Genomic DNA, 24919 nt, shown 5'->3' with positions numbered 1-24919 from the left:
TGGTGCACGAAGGAGTGTTTCCAGTATCTGGATAATTGTAGTTTATTCTGGGAAATGTGGGTCTTCTACAAACTGGACGGTCATCACCTAAACCAGAGGGGTACTGATATCCTGGGTGGGAAACTTACCAGTGTTATTTGGGTGGGTTGAAACTGGCTCATGCGAGGGATGGGAACCTGTGGTGTAGTTCCACTGCACGGGAAGCTGAGTGCAGGGAGGACATGGACAGCATTTCACGGTCACGGGACTGTGCTGGCAGCTCGCAAGCTGGTTTGAAGAGTGTCTACGTCAGCGCTATGAAGGTGTGCTTGCAGCATGGATAGATACCTGCAACGTTGATGTTGTGACCAATTCGGAGACATGGAGAGAGCAGGCTGCAGGTTTGAGGGTTTAGATCTTTCATTAATTTCACGGAAAGTGTTACAAGGCGGGGTGGGAGGAGGTGCGGCTTTGTTTCTAAAGGACATTCTAACGGTGCCTGAAAGACCTTTTAACTCGTCTACTGAGGTGAGATGGGCTGATTTTAGAAACAAGAGAGATCACAGTATTGGAAGTTATTCATAAGCCTCCACAAAGTTCCAGGGATGTGGAGGAGAGCATTTGAAAAAGATTTTGGGTTGGAGTGAAAGGAACGAAGTTGTCATTATTGGGGACAAGATAGATTAGAAATGGACTAAAGCTAGGAAGTCGGATGGATCGGCAGGAGGATTGCATGACACAGTATGTCGAAGGGCCGACAAAAGGGGAAGCCAGATTGGATTTGGTGCTTGGTAATAAACGAGGCCAGATGTTTGATTTAGTGGAAGGTGAATTCTTTGGAATGAGTTAAGATCATTCGGTTGTGTTTAGTTTAGCGATGGAAAGGGATAGGTACATGCCACAGGGCAGGAGTTATTGACGGGAAGGGGGAATATTAATATAATGAGGCAAGACTTAGGAGGCCTAGAGTGCTGTAGAAAAATGCAGGGGATGGGGACAATCGAAAAGTGGAGCTGGTTCAAAGAAGGGATATTATGTGTTCTTGATAGGTATGTCCCTGTCAGACAGGGAGGAAGTGACATGGTAAGGGAACCGTGGTTTACTGAAGAAATTTATCTCTTTTTAAGCGGAAGAGGGAGGTTCATGTGATGTTGAGACATGATGATTCAGGTGAGGCGATGGCGAGTTACATATTAGATGGAAGGATTCAAAGAGAGAGAGTTAAGAAGAATAAGAGGGGACAAAATATACCTTAGCAGGTAGAAAGCGAACACTAAAGCATTATATTGATATGTGAGGAATAAAAGGATGACTGGGGTAGAAATATGACCAGTCATAAACAGAAGTGGGAAGTTCTGTGTGGACTCTGTGGGGAGCATAGATGTACGAAACGAATACTTCTCAACAGCTTTCACTTAGGAATAGAAGGATATTGTGGCGCAGAAGACTGAGATACGGGCTATTAGACGGTATGGGATTGAGGTTTGAAAGGAGGAGGTGTTGCCAATCCAGAACGTGTGAAAGTAGGTAAGTCATCTGGGTCAGACTGGTTTTATCCGAGGATTCTCTGAGAAGCTGTTGTGGCGAATGCCAAGCCTTTGGCCTTGATCTTTGAGTCGTCATTGTCTCCAGGATTAGTACCAGAGGACGGGAGGATTGCAAATATTGTGCCCTTGTTCAAGAAGGGCAGAAGAGATGACCAACTTAATTATAGACCAATGAGCTTTGTGTATGTTATCGGAAAAGTGTTGTAAAGGATTATAAGAGACAGGATTTATTACCATCACGCAATCAACAATTTGATTGGAGATAGTCAACGTGGCTTCGTCAAAGGTAGGTTGTGTTTCACAAACCTCACTGACTTTTATGAGAAGGTGACCAAGCATGTAGATGAGGGTAGGGCATTTGACATGCTGTACATGGACATCAGTAACACCTTTCATAAGCTTCCACATTGTAGGCTGATGGAGAAAATGCAGAGGCATGGGATTGAGCGTGATTTAGAGTTCTGGATTAGAAATTCACTTTCTGGAAGAAGGCAGCGAGTGGTGGTTGATGGAAAATATTCAGACTGGAAATCGGTTACTAGAATGTGACACAATGATTTGTTTTTGGACCACAGTTGCTTGTCATTTTTATAAGTGACTTGGACACAGATATCAGTGGATGGCTTAGTAAGATTGCAGATGACGCTAAAGTCGGTGGAGTGGTGGACAGTTTGGAAGAATGTTGCAGATAGCAGAGGGACTTGGATAAACTGCAGAATTGGGCTGAGACGTGGCAAATGGAGATCAATGCAGATAAATGTGAGGTGATTGATTTTGGGAATAATAACAGGAAGGCAGACTACTGTGTCAATGGTAATTTTCTCGGTTGTGTGGATGTGCAGATGGGTCTTGGTTTCAATGAACATAAATCGCTTAAAGTTGTCACCAATGTTGATAGTACAGTTAAGGAAGCATACTGTGTGTTAGGTTTTATTGGTAGATGGATTGAGTTCTGGGGTCGTGATATCATGCTGCAACTCTACACTTGTAATATTGAGTACAGTTTCTGCTCGGCCCATTACAGGAAACGTGTGGAAGCATTGGAAAAGTTGCAGAGGAGAATTACCAGGATGTTGCCTAGACAGGAGCAAAGGTCTTTTGAGGAAAAGCTGATGGACTTGGTTCTGTTCAAATTGGAGAAAAGAAGACTAAGAATGGATTTAATTGAGACATTCCAAATTGTCAGAGGATTACATAGGGTGGACAGTGATAGTGTTTTCCCTAGGATGATGTCATCATCATTTACGAGGGGGCATAGCTGCAACTTGAAGTGTGGTAGATTTAAGATAGATGTCAGAGGCAGATTCTTTACTCACACCATGGTAAAATCGTGAAATATCATGCCAGCCAATTCAGTTAACTCAGCTTCACTAGGGGCATTTAAACAGTCCTTGGATAAACATATGGACGATGATTGAATCATGTCGGGAGTTGGGCTTAGGTTAGTTGACAGTTCAGTGCAACATTGAGGGCCGAAGGGACTGTTGAGCACTGTATTGTTCTATGTTTTATGTTTTATTGTGATGTTGCTTGGGACGTAATTCTGTTCACAAAATCCTGCTTTAAGGACAATGACTGACTGCTGCTTGATTAGTCTGTGGGAAATTTATGAAAGGGCACTTTTACTTTTTCTATATTTTGTACAATGAAAGGTTAATAAAAGTTTATTTCTTACATGTATTAAAATAAACTAAACACTATTGTTTTTCATTTGATAGCAACTGAAGTGGACACATCTAAATATTACGGAGTTCGATGACAGTAGTGAACAGCGGATTCATTTTCAGATGAGAAAACACACCGTTAGCATATCTGTTGAAAATGGCTTTGAAAAAAATGTCTGAATTCAGGCACACTATTACTGGGACTCACCACTACGTCCACAATACTGCACATCTATAAAGTCTGTCCATTGAGCTTCAAAACTGGGACTGGACAGTTATTCACACAATCCATCAGAAAAGACCAGCTCAAGTCATAAATGAATAACAGGGAAATGTGTGGGCAAGACTAAACAATGGACGAGCACAGGCCTCATTGCTGGTCCAAACGCAGTTAAACGTTTGTAAGTATCAACTGACAAAAAGTTTGTCCTGTAAATTTATCTCTTCTGGCGTGCCACCTCAACTCTAATTCTGCATCTTGGATCCGATCCTGAATAAAGGAGGTATAAATACAATGGTCTCCTGCAGTACACGGCGCCAGACATTGAATCGCTCCTAAACCATATTCAGTGCATGACAGCTCCATAACGTCAGTATCCAACCTGAATTGTGCAGCTCCATTGATGGCCAAAATGATCCCAGCCCAACATCCTCGCATGTGTTTTGAGCTGGAATTTTCTATGTAACTATTTTCAGCATTTATCTGAAGATTAAGAATATTGGTCTTTACCGAAGGTTCAACATTCTTTGACAATACATACTTTTCGATTTTCCAAGCAGCACAGAGTCAACCCATGTATTCAGTTCACTTTTCTGAAAACAGTATGATGAAAACAGTGCACAACTAACAGTGAGGGGCTTTGAAACGATGAGTCGCGTTACCGCATCCGAAATCAAACTATTATTTAGTACAAGAACTTTGAAAATGTAGTTATATTCCCTCGTATTAATATTGTGTGCTAGTATTCACACATAATCATTTTTATGGCAACAATAATACTTTGTGTGCAAAAATTCTGTAGTCAGATGTGAGTATATTTTCAATTGCCTCTAACTATCCCACAGCTCAATAATGTGGTATGTGAATATCAGTGTCTGTATGATGCTTGGTATGTAGGCCAGACCTCTGAAAGACTGACAGATTGTTTCAAACAGCAAATCCCTTCAGCTGTTCACAATAGGAAAGGTACTGATTCGTCCGAAACAGCCTGAGCTCAAAAAACAAAATAAAACTCAGTGCCCAGTGTTGAGCACGTTTGGATAATGCTTTTTCATTTTAATATATTAATGCAAAGTGGTTAGCCCGTCCGTTGTTGCCCTTGAACAGTTGGGGGTGAGCTGCCACATTGAACCGCTGCCATCTATGTGACGTAGGTAGACGTACAATGCCGTTAGGGAGGGAACTCGAAACAGTGACGCAGAAGGTACACCAATATATTTCCAAATCAGTATGGTAGAAAGCTTGGAATTGAATTTGAACATATATCTGTTGCATTTGTCCTTCTTGATGATCGTGGTTACAGACATACTCTGTCAGGAGCCTTGGCAAATTTCTACAGAGAACTCTGTAGATGGCAGGCATTGCTGCTCATTAGTGTCAGTGAATATAGTTTGAATCTGCAGTCGGAGAAATGAAGTCGCACACACATTCAACTTGTATCTTATACATGGTGCGCAAGAATTCAGAAATCTTGAAGTGAGTTATTACTCTACAATTCCGAGCGGTTGACATATTCTTGTAGCCAGTGAACTTATATGGGTCGAAACGTGTGGCCCTGGAAAAGCACATCAAGTCAAGCAGCATCCGAGACGCAGGAGAGTAGACGTTTCAGGCATAAGCTATTTACAGGATTGGCAATGGATTTATATGGTCTGTTCAGTTCGGGTTAATGTTAATCTCTGGGATATTGAAAGTTTGCGAGTTCGGTGATGGTGATGTCATTAAATGTTGGAGGATATGGTCCAATTCTGTTATGGTAAACGTGATCTGTTTCCGTCCCGTGCATACTGCAAACGTTATTTGCCCCTTTTAAGCACACATGCATATTTGGCATATCTGTGTAATCGCGAACATTGTCAAATTGTGAATATTCTCCAATCATTGGCGATCACCTCCACTTGTGACTTTATGACACAGCTGACGATTGTTCGGCCTCGGGCAGAGAACACTCTTATAACTTTTTGACAGTGTCTTTCTCATGGAGTCAGGAAACTTGAGTCAAGTTCCATCTGCTCCAAAGGTGTGTAACAACAGATCTGAACAGATTAATATTAAAATATCTGCCCGAAGGAGTTCAGTGCGGACTTGTTTTAATCAATCATTGGGACTGCTAGTTTGTACTATAGAATAATGCCAACAACGTTGGTTCAATTCCTGCACTGACTGTAGTGACTGTGAACAACTGTCCTACTCAATCTTGCCCCAAACTAAGGAATGATGACTGTCCGGTTAAACTACCACCAATCGTCTCTGTCGAACGACAAACAACCCTATCATCCCGTAGGAGTATGCTGCCTTACGTTTCCATTTCTGTTCGACAGACTTACCCAGAAACACCTCCTCGAGGAACTGCTGTCCTGGAACTGTGCTGTAGCTGAGAGAACAGCTCGACACTAATTCCAACAATCTTCCTTTATAACAGGTGTAACTTCAACGAGTGCACAGGTATCCCTGATGCCCATTTGCTCCAGTTTTGCTATTAATTCTTGATACCACACTTAGTCAAACGTAGTTATGATGATGCTAACTGAAGTCACTCTCGCCCAATCTCTAGAATTCAGTTATTTGTTTATATTTGTTTTCCATCTTTAAACCAAAGATACAATTATGTCACTGAATGAATGGCTCTGGCAGGGCCCAAACTGAGCTTTAGTCAGCAGGTTGGTGCTGAGGAAATGCTGCTTGATGCCAATGTATATGACATCGTTCCACAATTTGTTCTCCATCACGTCATTCTGGAATTATGTTTTTTTAACTGGCTCTCTGTATCCCTGCCATCACCACCAGCCATAACCATCTTTGTCGCCGTGACCCACCTTACCGCCATAATTTTCATCATCTATGACAGCCCTATCCGTCATTGTAAACTCATCCAGTATTTATACCTCTCCCTAATTCCCCTACCATTTCCTTTGTGCTACGCTCTTACTAGTCTGTTTAACCTTGTCCGACTCCTTCAGCCGTCCTATCTCTTAAACAACCCCCAGGCCCTTCAGCTTTCTTTATCAATCTAACCACTTCAAGCCCTACACCCATTCTACCTCTTCAACTCCTCCAGATCCTACGTCCCTCTTTATCTCACTAACCTCCTTCAGGCCCTACACCACTCGTTATCTCTGTAAAATATTCCAGCCCCCTCAATCTTCCTATCATTCCATCCTCCAGATGCCACATCACTCCCTGTCTCTCTAAACCCCAGTCCTACATCCCTCCCTATCCCTCTAACTTCTTCAAGACCCTACCACCCTCCCTATCTCTTTAACTTCCCCCAGCCCCTTCACCCTCGCTGTGTCTGTAACCTCTTCTCGCCGCCTTCACCTTCCCTATCTCTCTAATCGACAGACACGACTGCGCTCCCAATCTGACTAACCTACTCCAGACCCTACAACTCTCACTATCCCTGCAACATCCACATCCCGGCATCCCTAGCTATTTAACAGATCTCCACCAGCCCCGTCATTTCTCCCTGTCTATGTAACCCCCGCCAGACCCAACATCCCTCCGTATCTTAATAACCTCCTCCAACCCCTACACGCATCCTAATTTCTGTTTTCTCCCTCAGTCTCTGCAACCCACCCCACAACTCTGTGAAATGCTCCAACCCTGTGTCGATAACCTCTGCCAGCCTCCCTTTCACTTTAAACTCCAGCAGCCACTGCATAACTCCTCCAGCTCCTACCCTCTTCCCTATCTCTGTAAGTTCCACCTGCCTCTAAATCCCTCCCAATCTGTGTAAACTCCACCAACCCCGCCACTCCTCCGTATCTCTGTAACACTCCCGAGCCTCGACATCCTTTGTACCTCTCTAACATCCTATCCGCACACACCTCCCTATCTCTGTAAACTCAATACACCCCTCCTACCCTGCCTATCTCCTCCAGCCTCTGCATCTGTCCTTATCTTTGTAACCTTCTCCCATACAGTCATCTCTATCTCTGTAACCTCCTCCATATCCAATGCATCTCCCTATGCCTCTAAACACCCTCTTCCCCAGTACTCCGCCTTATCTCTATCACGTCCTCCAAACCCAACAACTTTCTGTATATCTGTAAGCTGATCAAGTCCGACATACATTCCTCTCTCAATGGTTTCCACACACTTCCATATTTCTGTAGCCTCCTTCAGCCGCTACTCATTCCCTACCTCTGTAACGTACTTCAAAACCTGCAATGCTATCTTTCTCTGTAATCTCCAACAGACCCTACACCCCTCCGTATGTCGTTAACCTCCAACAGTCCCGAAAACTTTCCCTAAATCTGTAATCTCCACCAGTCCCGGCAGATCTCCCTACCTCTTTAACCTCCAACAACTTCCAAATGTGCGGCAGTGGTTCGCACTGCTGCCTCACAGCGCCAGAGACCCGGGTTCAATTCCCGCCTCAGGCGACTGACTGTGTGGAGTTTGCACATTCTCTCCGTGTCTACTTGGGTTTCCTCCGGGTGCTCCGGTTTCCTCTCACAGTCCAAAAATATGCAGGTTAGGTAAATTGGCTATGCAAAATTGCCCGTAGAGTTAGGTGAAGGGGTATATGTAGGGAAATGGGTCTGGGTAGGTTGCGCTTCGGCGGGTTGCTGTAGACTTGTTCGGCCGAAAGGTCTGCTTCCAGACTGTATGCAATCTAATCTAATTAAACCCTGAAATCCCTCTCTATCTGTGTAATCTCCGCCAGCCCCGACACACGTCCTCATATCTGTAAACTCCCCCCGTCCCTACACTCTTCCCTATCTTTGTGGCCTCCTCCAGTTCATACAATCTTCCCTACATTTGTATCGTCCTCCAGCCCCTACACCCCCTTATCTCTGTAACCTCCAACAGCACCTGCAGCCCTCCCTCTCTCTTTAAACTCCTCCAGCTCCTATACCCTCCCTATCTCAGTAGCCTCCTGCAACCCCTACACACCTTGCTATCTCTGACACCTCCACCAGGCCATTCATATTCGCTTCCTCATTATGTTAATCCCGACCCTAAAACCCTCCATATGACTGCACACTCCTGCAGCGCCTCTATACACCCGACACAGCTCTGTATTTCACTTCAGTCAAAGAGAGTCTACAAGTGTATTAATGACAAAAGACGAAATCAGGAGTCGATTGGGCCCCTTAAAACTCAAACAGCCATCTATGTGAGAATACAGGGATGAAAGGTTGGGTTTATTAGGTTTATCAGTTTAATCGTCCTCACGTGCATAACTTTAGCAGTTTACAATTCACCTCTAATGCCACCTTCTTAGATGCAAAATTACAGAGGGATGGAATCTTGGTTCAAAGCAAAGAAAAACAGAATACAAAGTCAAAATGTAAAACATTACAGTCCTTCTATAACAGTGGGAAAAAACAGAGAAATGCAGTTAACTGTTCAACAATACAGTCCAAAAGCGCCTCGCCATGCGAGGTTATCACTCTTCACAAGGACTCAACCTCCCTCTGCTAATGCAATACAGTTCGCTTCTGCTCAATGAGTCATATCCGGTACGAATATTTTGCATCAGCATTTGCCGTGTAGAAAGACAGGAATGCTAGGGAACTTAACAGGGATGTTCTGATGAGAGGCTACTGTACCGAAGAAGTGCTGGAGGTCTTAGAGTTTATAAACACGAATAAATACCAGAGATTTGATCAACTGTATCCCAGGACATCTTTGGAAGCGGCATTTGCAAGGGAAGCGGCGTTGGAGCTGTGGAATCGGGTGTCTGTTAGGAGTAAAAGAAGAGTGCACCAGGGAGTCCCGGTGGGAATAGTCTCTGAAAAAAGTGGACAAAAGAGGGGGGGGGGGGCAATATGTGTGTGGTGATGGCATTTCGCTGGAGGTAGTGTAATTGGCGGCTGATGGTCTTCTGAAAGTGGATACTGGTGAAATGGTAAAGACTTCCAAGGGGAATCCTATCGCTATTGTCGGAGGGAAGAGAATGGTTGAGCGTGAAAGTGCAGGAAATGGGTCGGAACCCTGCTGAGGACACTAACGGCAATGGATCTGGGGAATCCTCAGTTGAGGATGAGATTAGAGGTACTCAGAATGGATAATGTGGAAAATCATGCCTCATAAACCTGATTGCGTATTTGTGGATGTTACCAAGAAAATAGGTGAAGGTGGAGCATTAGAGGTTGTCCACATGGACTTGAGCAAGGCTTTCAACAGATATTGTATAGTAGACGAATTCATATGTACTAGGAGCAAGTTGTCAACAGCTACACATGTTTAGCAGATTGGAGGGGACGAATAGACGCGAGGGACATTATGACTGAGGAGTAGACACTCTTTGATTTAGTTCCACCAGCACTGAGATTTCGGCTGAAATGATTGTTGTCTCAGCCAAACATTCCTGCCTGTACCACATTACACACAGACACAGACACACAGGCAGGCACAGAGTATCATTATGCATGACCTTTGTCCAAATAATAGTTCAACTCAAGACAAAGGTAGAAAAATGAAGCATGAGTTTGCCGACATATTAGTCTGCTCCAGGAAGTTATTCTGCATCCTCAAGCTGTTAGGAATGGAATTTCTTCCTCGAACAGGTGGATTTGGCTGGATATATTTTGCTTCAGACAATGGCAAAATTCCAACGACTCATTGACAGGAATCCTCCACCAGTGGTAAAAATGACTTCAGAGCTTTGAGTATTCACGTTTTGCTGTGAGGAGGAATAAACAACGAAAGTTCGAGTAATATACCATTCCTTCTCAGGAAGATTCCATTTGATCCTTTTCTAAGCTGAAGCATAAAATAATGTTACCTCAGCCCAAATTGGACCCCATGAGGTCTCCTTGAAAATTCTTCAGACTATATCTCCAGCACAATTCCCTACTACATGTACGTGCATCATTGTCCTGGGGCACTCTCTGCCTTTTCCTTAAAGATATCCTCACTTTAAAATTTGAAGACGTGTATGTGTGTCCATGTATTTTCGAGAAAAAAAAACAGGTTGTTCATAATTTCGAAATATTTGTTTTAAAATGAATGCACTGCATTCTTAAAATTGATTCGCCAGTTTTAGTCCCCTGTGCAAATAGAGACATCCATTGAGGGCCTCCATTTTTTTGTGGTGGCATCGTTATTCAATTGTTAGCACTGCTGCTTCTTGGCCCCCGGGGCCTTGGCTGTATTCCAGCTGCGGGTGACTGTCTGCGATGAGCTTGCATTTTCTCCCTATGTCTGCGTGCGTTTCCTGCAGGTGCTCCAGTTTCCTTCCAAAATTTCAATATGCGCGGGTTAGTTGGATTAGCCATGATAAAGGCAGGGTTTCAGTAGTTATTTTCATTGGGATGCTCCGTAAAGACTTCATTTGAATTGTTTGTGCTGAATGGCCTATTTCCACATTATAGCAACTCAATGAAACATCGAGGAAAACAATTCTGTTTTCTGTTTCAATTTGTAGGATAAAAACTACATGCAGTATATCAGGTGTACTCTCAGCAGTGCACTTCTTAGGTGCAGCAAAAATGTTCCTCTGATGATTGCTGTTTCCATGGCAAAAAGCACATCATTCTATATATCTTTCTAATCACCTGCTGCAACTACCGATTAATTTCATGTGAATCATGTTCCAGGACACTCTATAAGCTTTCTATCCTAAAATTCTGCGATCTCTCTCCATGTATTATTATTTTGCCATTACATCAAAGCATAAGCTCCCCTGAAACAACATTGCCCGGAAACTGTTTGAGATGAAAGTTTGCTTACCTCCCATGTCTAGATCCTATTGCAAACCCTCTATCTCCATTTGACAATGTATTGGATGACGGTCTTGCTTGATGAGCTAACTGAATGGCGAATCAATCAGCACCCACAACCAAATCATCAACAAAGGTTCCGGACAGCAGTTTAGCATGTTTGAATTGTTTTGAAATGTGCTGTGTAATGACAATACGGGCTGAATTACCTCATTCTATTCCTGTATAACTCATTAGAGTGGAATGATAGTCGGCTCCTGATTCATTGTAATGATCCTGCGTGGTTGAAAAGGACCTTTCTCTCCGCTGAAAAAGCGTTGAGGGGTTGAGTGAGAGAACAACACATGGATTAGAAGCAGCAGATGACCATTTGGTCCCTCGAGCCTGTTGCACCATTCAGAATGATCATTGTTTATCTGATTGTCGCTAAGCAAACCTTCCCAATAATTATTGACCCCAAGTCCAAAGGTAAGTTGAAGTCAGTCTTGAATCTCCTCAATGGCACAATCTTCACTCTTTCCTGGGGATGGGAGCACCACAGACAGCACAGTCCAAACGAGAAATGGACATCCTTATCTCAGTGCAATACCCGTTATTTTTAAAGTGTGTTAACCTCAAACCAAATCACGAACTTTTTTGAAAAAAGAAAGACAACAACTAGGAACAGACAGAGAACACTCAGGCCTTCAAACGTGTCCCACGTAAACATTGACACTTCAATCAAATTTGTAGCAGCTCGAATTAACATTGGAATCTCAGGGCACCTTTAGGAACCCATATCGACATCAGAGTATAAAAAAAGAGAGAATTCGGTTACTTGTCCAACTGAGTCCGCTCTGTTGTCCAGAAATGGCTGATATGTTTCTCAGCAACATTCTCGAGCATTTTCTGCATAATATCTGATCCCCATATAAATCAACAAATCAATATGCAAATGTCTATCTCTGTCTTAAAAACATCGCGGTTTCTGTGTGTGTGTGTGTGTGTGTGTGCGTTGAGGCTGAGTCTGTGTGGTTATGGATGCATGTATGTTTATCTGCATCTGTGTTTGCATGTATCTTTGGTTATGTATCGGTACTTTAATGAAAGAAAATCTTCCGTTTGCCTTCATAATTATCTGCTGCACCAGCAAACCAACTTTTTGTGATTCAGGAAGAAGAACCCACATGTTGGTGTTCATCCTACCAAAAGATTACATCGCAAAGAGTAAGTACAATAAACATCATCTCCATCCTCTTTCAAAGTGCATCACTCAGTGGGTCGAGATGCAATTGCAGTGGAAATACACTTTCATATGTAAAATCTGTTTCCGGAACACTGCCTAAAGACAGAACAATCAAAAACTGCAGAGAAACCATAAACATTACTCCACACAATCAATTTCCATGTTGAGGGACTTCAGTAAAAGTACATTCTTCTCTACAAAACCGACTCTATGATTGTGTGAATGCGAGTGAACTGTTGGCGCTGTCAGATTAATTGGTACTGTGAGCTGCTACCCTCCCACTCTCGCTCTGTGATTGAGTCCTTGATGATTTCTAACCTCTGCCACTTCCACTACAGTAGCGTTGGGGACATTACATCTCCCTAAGCAGAGACAAAACATACCACTCTAACACACAAAAACACTGCCTTTTTAATACGACATAGAGTCATAGAGTCATAGAAACAGTCTGTCGGAATTACTCTTGCTCCGTGATTAGTTTGTCTCGATTACACGCATTCTATCTGAATCGAGTAAATAAGTATGTTAGTTGGTTGAAAGTGTGTCATTATTTGACTGGTTACATGGAAGCGTGTGTCAGTTTTTCTCTTGCTGATACGCTTGAGTGTGTCATTATTTCAGTTGTTACTTTGAAGTATGAGTCTCGTGCAATTTCAATGCTTGTCGATACCAAACCTGGAAGAATTGTTAAGTTTTTGGTGGACGGTGTGGAACAAAAACAGGACAGTGACAAGTTGGTGAAGTGTTCAGGTTTATGGCAGATGAGAGCCAATGCAGATCAGCGTGAGACGATTACTTTGATAAGAGGAATGTTGAAATACATTATAAAGCAGGCTGTTACGTTATAAAGGGTGTGCAAGAGCAGAGGTTCTTGTGTGCATAAGAGCACATATGACTGAAGTTGCCAGGACCAGTGGAGATATCAGTAAATAACCCAGATTAATTTCAGTATCTGTGCTGATTACAGGAGCAAGTGCAGGAAGGAGCCTCCATGCTGCTTCTGGGAAGTGTTGGTCCGATGAGTTGTGAGCCCACTTTCCTACCACCGACAACATGGAGATTCCATTTGTACCAGCTCGACAAAAAGGGGAGATGACATCAGGGCCAGGTTTCTAAGTTCTGCCGGGTGAAACGGAACTGACAGTGGGTTTAAATTGAGAATTGCACTTCACTGAGCATTGCTCCTTATCTGTTGGTTGGACGTGGATATTTCAGAATCTCCACACGAGTCGTCCCTGTCTTCTCCGGCTCGTGCCAGTGTCACGTCCACATGACAGGGAAGCGTGGTGGTGAGGGAACAGATATTCACTTCACAACCTGGCGTCACAATTTCTGTTCAATTATAGGCTGTTTCTGCTGGAATAAGAGAAAGGGAGGGACTGAGAGTGGGACTGCTTGGCGCTGCTTATAGTGCTGATGTCGTTGGGGAGGCGAAATGATGAGGTTTCCAGGGGAGTCACTCCACAGTGTGGAAACCCAAGTGGTGTTATTAGTGTGAGGGGTATAGACGAAGGTGCAAAAAGGGGTGGGGTAAGTTGCTAATGCAGTAATGACAGTAATGGAGCATGCGCCTTTTTCAGGGATACGTTCTATAACAGATATACAGTGAGTGTGAGGGAGCAGAGAGTATACAGTGTTATTTATTCTCGCAAAGCATGAAAGGGTAATAATTCTTGTCCTGCATTGCTGGACATTTCTTCAGCCCGCAGATACTGCACTGAATTGGATGGTGAGCTCTGAACATGCTCGGTGGGTCTGTTGGCGTGACCCAGTCTCGGAAGAGAATGGTCCCCCTCTGTTGTAGTCCCCATCAATACAGATCATCATGCCCCTGTCGTGTTACAATTGCGTCTTATTTGCCATGCTAAATTTAAAATATGCACGACAGCTCCAATCTGAGAAAGGTCAAATTTGTGCCCATTGGTCTTTTTAAAGATGGCACCAGTGCCAGGATCACGGTATATCCAGGTGTATCCAGGCAATGATAAGTACCTCCAGCCATGATGGCTGTGAGCATCGGGCTGGCATTGAATGAGTGGGAAGAAATGACGTAGGGTAGGTCGTTAATGAAGTGACTTCAATAAGATCGCAATACCAAAGTAGCTCGGCTTCGTGCTGACAATCCCTGTGTCAAACCCAATGAAAATGACACTGATATAAATTATTGTTAGATTCAGCCCAGTGAGGTGACCACTCTGCTGAACCCACTCCATGTTAGAAAGCTGCAGAACAAAACTGTCCATCATTTGAACTTAAACCAAAATCCCGACCACCCATCATTCCTGGGAATACTGTGTCATGTTGCAGGATGCTGTTGAAGTGTCTTCATTTCAGGGTTCAGAAATCTGTGAATACATTCTCCGAAGACGCTGTCTCTCAGACCCCCTCGTTTCCATTTCCCAGACCCCTCCCATCTGTTGGTATTTAAACTGACTCCCCGATCATCTCTGTCTGGCAGTTGCAAACCCACAGTATCCTTTATCATAGCACAATTGAGAAATTGAGCTGTAAATGGATGGGAGCCGCTCATCCTGCCACTTCCAGCATGGGCTGAAAGTTTCTCCACGCAGGGCCCTGATCTTACACAGTGTTAACGAGCAATGCACTGACGTATTGGATACACCTTTACCTGCTAGGAAGGTAATTTCTCCAGGTTTACAGATCAATTCATTAGTGTTCATAAGAACATAAGAACCAGGAGCAGGATTAGACCATCTAACATTTCGAGCCTGCTCCGCCAATCGATAAGATCATGGCTAATCATTTAATGGACTCAGCTCCACTTATCCACACTTTCACTGCAACCTATAATTAGTATAATGTTCAAAAAATCTATATTCCCTCTAAAAACTGTTCACTGAATTAGTGTCAACTACTTGGCTGGGCAAGGAATTCCGTTTGATCACAACTCTCTGAGTGAAGAAGTTCCTTCTCAATTCAGTCCGAAATCTCTTCCATGTAATCTTGAGGCGATGCCTTCCGGTCCTCGTTTTACTTGCCAATGAAACATCATCTTGACTTATATCCTACCTATTCCCTCGTAATTTCACATGTTTCCGTAAGATCCCCCTCATTCTTCTGGATTCCAATGGTCTACTCAGTCTGTCCTTATAAGCCAAACCCCTCAACTTCGGTATAAAACTAGTGAACCTCGACTGTACCTCCTACACGGCCACTATGTTGTTTCTCAATTCAGGAGACCAAAACTGAATGCAATACTCCAAGTGTGGCCTCACTAGCACCCTGTAGAGCTGCAACATAACCACTTTACATTTTACTCAATGCCTTTAACATTGAAGAACAAAATTCCATTTGATTTCTGATTTACTTGTCATCCCGGCAGAACAACCCACTGTGACTCATGCACAAGGTCACCCAGGGCCCTCTGCACAGCAGCATGCTGCAACATTTTTACCAGTCAAGTAAAGTTTTCTTACTGTTACTTTGCCAAAATGGATGACTTCACATTTATTACCATTTACTCCATCTACCAGATGTTTGCCCATTCACTTAAATTGTCCATATTCCTCTGTAAAGTCTCACAGTCCTCTGCACATTTTGGTCTGCCTCTCAGCTCAGTGTCGTCAGTAAAATTTGACAGCCTACACGTGTTCCCAACTCCAAATCATCTCTGTAAATTGTAAATGATTGTGGCCACCACACTGATTGCTGAGGGACACCACTAGTTACTCATTACAAAACACAGTGGACTCTTTATCCACACACTTTTCTTCTTGTCAGTCAACCAATCCTCTGGCCATGCCACTACTCTATTCGTAATGTCATGCATCTTTTTTTTTTACACAGCAGCATCTTGTGTGGCACCTTGTCGAAAGCCGTGTGGGAAACCAGGTACACCACATTCAATGGTCCCCTGTTGTCCACATTTCTCATAATGGCTTCATAGAATTGCAAAAGTTCCGTTGAGCATTGCCTGCCCTTCATAAACCCATGTTGTGTCTGCAAAACGGGCCAATTTCTATCGAGATACCCGACTATTTCTTCGTTGACGACAGACTTAAGCATCTTCCCCACTGCAGGGGTTAAGCTAACTGATCTATAATTCAGTTTTGGTGGCCTCTCTCTTCAAATAGTGGTATCAGATTTCCTGCTTTCCAATCTGCTGTGACTGCCCTGGTGTCTAGTTAGTTTTGGAGAATTACCGCCAGTGCACTTGATAATTTTTCCGCCATCTCTTTTTGGAGCCTGGTAGGCATTCTGTCAGGGCCAGCAGCCTTGTCTATTCTTGGATCCATTAGCTTGGCCTCTTAGTACCTCTTCCGTAATAATGATTGTTTCCAGGTCCTGACATACCTTTGTCCTTTGTCAGTTACTGGTATGTTATTAATCTACTCCACTGTGAAGACCAGCACAAATTATTTATTCAACGCCTTGGGCCATTTCATCAAATGCCCTAACTAAATGCCCGTTATCATCCTAAAAGAACTAACGTTTACTGTAGCCACCTTTGTTTTCGATTCATAGAAACTTTTGCTTTTGTCTTTGCAATATGTGCTATTTTATTCCTCATGTCCCTTACAGCTCTTTTTGTGGCTTATTGTTGACTTTTAAAGTTTTCCAAATCTGCTAATTTCCTGCTGTTCTTGGACACTTTGTGTGCCTTCTCTTTCAATGTGATAGCGTCTCTTGTTTCCTTGGGTATTCTTGGCAGATTATCCATTTTCGTACAGTTCTTTCAAATTGCTTTGAAAGTCCTTCACTTCTCGTCAACTGACCACCATAAAATCTTTGTTTCCAATCTACGCCGTCCAAATCCTCCCAAATCCTTTTGTAATCTCCCTGGTTTAATTTCAGGACTCTGGTACTGGATATTATCTTCACATTCTCCATCTGTATTCTACATTCAATCATACTGTACTCACAGCTTCAAGAGCTTCCCTCTGTGAGTTAATTAATAACTCCTGCCTCATTACGCAGGTCCAGATCTCGGATAGCTTGCTACCTCATCGGTTCCATTACATACTATTCAAGAAAACTAGAAAGGGTGCACTCAACACTCTCGTCCTCAAGGCAACCCTGACTGAGCTGGTAGGACTAATCGACTTGCATATGAATATCCCCAATGATAATTGCCGTATCATTTTACAGGGATGAGTTATTTCTTTGTTTGTAGCCTGCCCCACTGTGTTGTCATGATTTGGTAGCCAATAGTCTACGCCTATCAGTGATTCTTTTCTTCTCAGAAATTCTTATTTCCAGGCAAATCGATTCAGCCCTATCCTCCATAGAATATGCATCACCTCTCAGCACTGCCCTGATATCGTCCTTGAATATCAGATTTATATCACCTTCCTTCACTTCCTATCTGTCCTTCCGACTAGTTTGATACCCCTGGATATTTAACTCCTAGTCGTAAACATCCTGCAACCATGTCTGTGTAATGGCGACTAAATCATATTAATTTGCGATAATTTGTGCTGTTAACTCATTGACCTTGTTATGAATGCTGCGAGCCTGCATGCAGTCTCCTTCTGTTAGCTGTCATACGATCGTGATTTCTAACAATTCAAAGAATATCTCCTGAGTTATCCTTTCTTTTCACTTATTTCATGCTTTGCCTTGTACTTAAATATTCCTGCAAACATGCTTAATTGCTGCTTCCCTTTTGATTTCACATCATAGTTCCCGTGGTTTCCCTTCCTCTCCCCCGCCCCCAAATTATTATGTTAAAGTAATACTGACCACCCAATTTACCGTCTCTGCCAGAAAACTCGTCTCAGATCTGCTCAGGTGGAAACTGCCCCATCAGTATAAATTCCCCGGTTAAAAAACTGATGCCAATGCCCCATGAAAGGGAATCCCTCTTTTCCACATCACTCCCTTAGCCACGTGTTTAGTTCGCTCAATTTCTTCACCCTAAGACAACTTGCCCGTGTCACGGGCTGTAAAATGACGATTACTGCCCTCATGGACCTGTTGCTTAATTTCATTCCTAGCGCTTGATAATCATCAAACAGGTCCTCCATCCTTGCCTTGCTCATGTTGTTAGTCCCATCTTGGGGCATAACAACTGGATCCTCCCATTCCCGCGCCAATATGCTTTCAGTCAGAGATGTCCAGCAACCTTGCAACGGGCAGGCAAAAGACCATGCAGGACTCTCCATCCAGCTTGCAAAGTATCCTGTCTATTCCCCAAATTATCGCATCCCATATAACGACCACTTTTTGCTCTCCCCTCAAGAATGGCTTCTGGACCATGGTGCCGTGGTCAGCTGGCTCATCCTCCCCCTAGCCCTTTTCTTCATTCACACAGGAAGCATTCGTCTCATATCTGTTGAATAAGGTCAAAAGCCGAGGCTCATCCAATCTTGAACTCAGAATCACCCGAACTTCCTCAATTGCAGTCACATTCTGTTGTCCCTGAGAATTAACTGAATTTGAATTACTTAATCTGCCAGGTGTGACGGCCTTCTGAAACAAATTTTCCGTGCAACTGTCCCCCTCCCGGATGTGCCACAGTGTTTGAATCTAAGATTCCAGATCATCAACTCGGAGCTGGAGTTGCTCCAGCAACTAACAAGTGCTGCAAATGTGGTCACTGCAGTTCACAAATCGACTAGTCCGCTCCCACATATTATAGCGACCGCACATTAACTGCCTAGCCATTTCTACTTAGTTAATTACCTTAGTTGTATAAATTTATGGGTTAATTAATTGCTCATGTTTCTCTACTATGCTTTTCCTCAAATAATCAAATAAATGCGAAAGGAAAAATAAAGTATTTTTAACCACTCACACAATAAAAAAGAAAGAGAAAAACCTCCGTACACCGCAGCCTCTTTGTTCCGTGGCATAGGGCCGGTGAAAGACAGTTCACGCGTATTGTCTCAGGTTCAACCACAGCCCAAATATAGCAGTTCATTTATGTTCCCGGCAGACCCCTGGTTCTCACTCTCACCGCTCCCGCTGCTGTAGCAAAATGAAGCCCTGTTCACTGCTCAGCTCCCATACTGAACAGATACTTTGTCCGCGTTTATAGAGCGAAGCACTGGTGTAGCCAGCATAGTTCCCCGTGCGTCACAGACCCTTTCGTCCTGCTCCATAAATCAACGTACCAGTGTGATATGTACTAATCCCCATGTTGGACAAATAACTAATGGACTGGTGAGCCCTGCAGAGTCTTCCATCCTGTACAGATTGCTGCGTTGTACTGTGCGTGGTCTGCACAATACTCCACGCTGCGTAGAAACCTCATCTAGGATTATTCGTGTCTGAGCTGATCGGTGACGTGGGTTGAGTGTCCGATATAACTTCTGATATAACTCCGACTCTTCCAAATCGGACCATTCAGCTGTCAAACCCGTATTTCTGCAGCACACTGTGCAGGAAGTAATTATCCCATTAAAATGTGAATATGTGCCCCTCTTGTTATGAACTCGAGCAGACTCCCTCACTATACATGGAGAAGGTAGCCTCCACCCGAACCTTTTTCATATTTTAAAAGTAAATGTGAGGTGCTGTGTTTCAGATGCAATTTATTTGCTCAAAATATTCGACATTAAGCAAAACGCTATTTCATACAAACATTATAGATAAGATACAACAAAAGTAAGAGTTGTAAGTGACAATATGGTAAATACCATCCCATAAACACACAATTACCAAAAAGCAAAATCAGAAAACAGTTTGACTCACATGCAGTTCCACACTCCGGGAAAAAAAGAACATCAAAAGACAATTCTGAGAGAACTATCAGAGAGAATGTTTAGAAGCCGGGAATGGTTTGCTGACTTCCAACCCAACTGACACCCCATCGACATTTTGCGAAAGGTAAAGCGAAGTATCCTGGTTCTGTTAGAAAATGAACATCCTTCCACTGACGCAGACCACCACTATACATGATCAGGAGGGGGCAACAATGCCTACAAGGAACAGACTGTATGTGCACTGCTCGGCCATTGTGGAGCCGCTTAAAAAAGGCCTCTGCCCTCCTAAGGCGTTGAATGATATCGAGTGAAATGTTGAAGTTAAACATAAGAAATAAAACAAAAGGATGCAGCAGGCCTGGTGATCAGACGTAGACGGCCGCGGTAGCCCAACACTTCCTACTCTGCCAAAACGCCATGGAATGTGGGCGGCATGGTGGCACAGTGGTCAGCACTGCTGTCTCCCAGCGCGACAGACCCAGGTTCAATTCCCGGCTCAAGCAACTGACTGAGTGGAGTTTGCACATTCTATTCCGCGTCAGCGTGGGTTTCCTCCAGGTGCTCCTGTTTCCTCCCACAGTCCTAAAATGTGAAAAAAACGTTAAATTGCCCATAGTGTTAGATGCAGGCGTCTGGGTGGGTGCGCTTCGGCTGGTTGGTGTCCACATTGTAGGTAATTATAGACCTAGTGAACAGAAAGCATCATCTTTCTCCCTCACATGTAAATTTACAATTGGAAATGTGCCATTTGTCCAATTGTCCGTGATGTCAACATTTCACCCAGACCAAGTATTCTAGTGATATATAAGGGTTGTCATGAAAGGGGTTAACAGGTGTTGTTTACTTAGTGACTGTGATTGATGACATCTCTATGGATTCTAAATGTGTCACTGGAAGATTTACTCATCTCTTAAATAAGGGGTTTCCTTCAACATGTTACCCCTTAGTATCAGTGGTAGTGTCATCCTCAACACGATTGGGTCAGCAGCTGCAGAGACAGGGAGAGAAAGACGGTCTTAGAACGGAATGTACCAATAATTCATCAGAAGCTGAGAGCATTAGAATGGAACGTTTCAACAATGGATAAGAATGCGAGAACAATAGATTGGAAGGATACAAAGAATTATGTGAATCAGAGAACAATAGACTCGAATGTTCCAACAATGGATCAGAATCTGAGAACATTAGACTGGAATGTTGCAACAACGGCAGTAGTTTATCCTTGGCTCTTCACTATCTTTCTCTGAATGTGACCTTGTCCGAGTTCCAGATAGATTCTGTACTGATGACCATTCAGCTGGATTATTATCCCATGCTGGCCATTGTTCGTGTTCCTGGTAAGTCTATCTCGCCTATTCTATAAACGATGGTGAAGGTTATTCCTATTTCGGTAACTTAGATTTAGCAAATATAAACTGCATTTCAAACTCCTCAATCATAATCATCTTAGAAGGAACAAGACTGTTCAGAACTTTGAGTCTGTCTTTCTCACTGAACTGTTTTATTTCTCCGTAAACTCTCTGTCATTGATCTGCCCCCACCAACTCCATCATATCTCCAGACTCTACCTCTGTCTCTATGTTGTTGATGAATTAGCTAGCATCTACCCGTTTGTTCATTTCTGATTTTACCTGTCCAGTTCTCTTCTGACTACACTTTCAGTTACAAGCATTTTGATGACAAACTTATCCTTCCCTCTCCAGTTATTTCACAACAGGGGCCCTGCATCAGAGTAATAATGTCAATGAATGTACAATTCTGAGGCACAGGTTATGACTTTAACGGCATTGTTTCAAATTCTACCACAGCCGATGAATCCATGTAAGTTCATGTAAATACTGTTTTTTTTTGAGCAATAGAATCAGTCTGAACTTTGGGACACATATCACTTCAAGGCATTATCGGAACTGACTTGGCACTCAGTGTTAAAGTTCACTTGAGAATCTAAGTTTAAAGAAATCGTCCTGGGATACATATCAAATAACTGAACGCAACACGTGTATTCTAAAAGGGGAGAGGTTTAACAAAAAATATCCAGGTCTTTATCAATACATCATTTCAGTTGCATCACACGATACACCTTTGCTACAAATTCTGTGTCTTACGATCTTCTGTTCCACAACCACCTGATGAAGGAACAGGTCTCTGAAATCTAGTGCTTCCAAATAAATCTGTTAAACTATAACCTGGTGTTGAATGACATCCCAGTACAATATCGATCTCCAAATCAGAACGTAAATTCGAATGGCAAAAATTCGACTGTGGTCTAATTTCACTCATGGCAAACGTAAAGCAAGGATGTGTCTTTTATTATTTCACTGATAAACTTTGGAAAAGAAACTTGCCATTATTTCCCAGTCTGGACTAATTCTGACCTCATATCCACATCAGTATGTTTGGCTCCGTATTGCCTTGACAAATGGTCTCACTGTCAAGAGCAATTAGGATCAAGACAAATGCTCCTTTTGCGAGTGATGCTGACATCCCGTGAATCAACAAACTTAAAGGTGAAATAAACCAAGGAACTATCAATGCTGGAGATATGAAATAACTTTTTTAAGCGTCTAAAAGTGTTGGGGAATCCCAACCAGTATGGCAGCCTCTGTCACGAGAAATGCAAATAGCGTTTCATGTCCAATGATCGTACATCAGAACTGCAAGCAACTGGGAAATAATGTTATATATGCTGATATTAGGAATGGTTGAGTTGGAGGGGGCTGGGGTCATGGAGGGGCGTGTTTGAATTGAATAGATGGATAAATGGCCGGCGTGAGAGAGAGCGAGAGAGAGAGGAAACATACACAAACGAATTGCTGTTGATGAACTGCAAGGAATATAAAATCGGAAGTTATTTGCTTTTCCCATACACCTGAACATCACATCCATTTAGGTAAGTCGCTCTTTCAAGTGAGTTAAACTCGCTCTCTGTTTCTTCTCAGAATGTGGTGAGAAGATTGTTACTGTCGTTATAGTTGCCGTGATACAGAGGAAGGAGGTGTTATGTTGTGAACTGCTTCTTTGGAGAAAGGAACAGTTCCTGTGGGACTGTTCGGAGATGGAATGGCTTTCTCAGTCAGGAAGGGAAACTCAGGAGAGGGAGCATTATTAACACTGACTATGCGCAACATATCTATGGGGATTTGACCTGGTCCTCTCATTGGAAAATCAGTGGAATTTCTGTGGATGGCGTTTTCGTATTTGTCTTGTGAACTGCTGGGTTAATTCAAGGAGACCCGAGGATCTGGTGACCCCACTCTGGACACTCTACTTACAGAGTAGGAGAAGAGATTCGATTCCCTGCAGAGTGGAAGCAGGTCCTTTGGCCTAAGAAGTCTGTACCGAAGAGCAACCCACCCAGACCCATTTCCCTGACGAATGCACCTAACTTTAAGGGCAAATTAGCATGGCCAATTCACCTAATCTGCACAGATTTGGCCTGTGGGAGGAAACCAGAGCACCCGCAGGAAACCCGCACAGAAAGAACGTGCAAACCCCACATAGATAGTTGCCTAAGACTGGAATTGAACCCCGGTCCCTAGAGCTGTGAGGCTGCAGTGCGAACTACTGAGCCACTGTGCCGCCCCATCTGCGTCCATAATTAAGCTGAGACTACACAGAAGGGGCAAGCTCTCTACACAGGCAGCGAATGGGCACTGTTGTTTTTTTTTTCCTTGAGGTTCCCAGGAACATTTTTTCTGAGCTGGACCCATTCTACTTTGAAACTTTCAAGGTACGAGTGGGTAACATATCCATCATCTCCAAAGTACAGTCCTGGATGTATTCATGAGCTGAGACAAACCATCTACCCGCTAAGCTAAATATATTGTTTCTATCTCCCCCAAGGAAGGGACAGAAGGTAACTTCTCGAAAAATCTAGGGAATAGGAGAAATGGTAAAAATGAGGAACTGCAGGAAATTAAATTTATGGAAGAGTATGTTTTGAAAATCTCATGGAATTGAAGCTTGGTAAGTTGCTGCATCTGAAGCGCTGAATTCCATAGTATTGAGAATTAGGCGATAGAACTAGTGAAAGAATTACGGATTATTCATCAAAGCTTGTTAGATACTGGAAAGGAACTCGCACACTGGAAAGCAGCTATTGTAAACCCAGATATTTAAAACAGGACAAGGAAGTAAAACAAAGTCTAAATACCTTGATGTCAGTTGTGAGAAACATGTTGGAACATTTTATGAGCAATGGGACATTAATGCTATGATTTGCAAGATTTGGCCGTGATTCAGCAAAGGGAAATGTTCTTTGATAAACATGCTGGAGTTTGTGGAGAGTTCCCATCGACAACTGAGGACCAGTTGGAATGAAGTATCTAAATTTTCAGAAGAAGTTTGATATGATTGAATACAGGTGAGTGGAAAATATTAACGTCCATGCATATTTTGGGATGGAATATATACAGAATGGATTAAAAAATGGATAATGGGCAAAATGAATAGAGTACTGGAGTTTTTTCTCCAGATACCAGGCTTGTGGAATAACAGAAGGATCTGTGCTTGGGCAAATACCTGTTCTCAAGGTATACAAATATTCAGACGTTAGCAACAAACTTTAGAAATCTCGTTTGTGTTTATTACATGGTGAGAGGTTGGGAAGTGCTGTTGTTGAAAATGACCTGGAAGTCCTTATTGAAACGTTACGAACAGAATTCAGACGGGGCAGCAAATAATTGTAAGTGCAAATGATATGCTAAAATTGCACGTATTAACGAAGCCACGGTGAGCAACGTGAAACAGTCCATCTGTGCAGTCCCTGCTCCATTTGTTGGTGAAATTGGAGCATATCTAAAAACTTCCTGTTCCTGATGTACTGACTTGTGACGCTGAACGATCTTCTCCAGTTCCTTTGTCAGTGACTCCAGATGTGAAATGGTCTCTTTCAGATCCAGTGTGAATGATTTGTGGGGCTGAGCAGACTTCTTTTCTTCAAAT

Source organism: Chiloscyllium plagiosum, unplaced genomic scaffold, assembly GCF_037043375.1.
Source record: "Chiloscyllium plagiosum isolate Xiang-an unplaced genomic scaffold, Cpla_swu_hap1 HiC_scaffold_14, whole genome shotgun sequence".
Taxonomy (NCBI): domain Eukaryota; kingdom Metazoa; phylum Chordata; class Chondrichthyes; order Orectolobiformes; family Hemiscylliidae; genus Chiloscyllium; species Chiloscyllium plagiosum.
Note: the sequence above shows the minus strand (reverse complement) of the source record.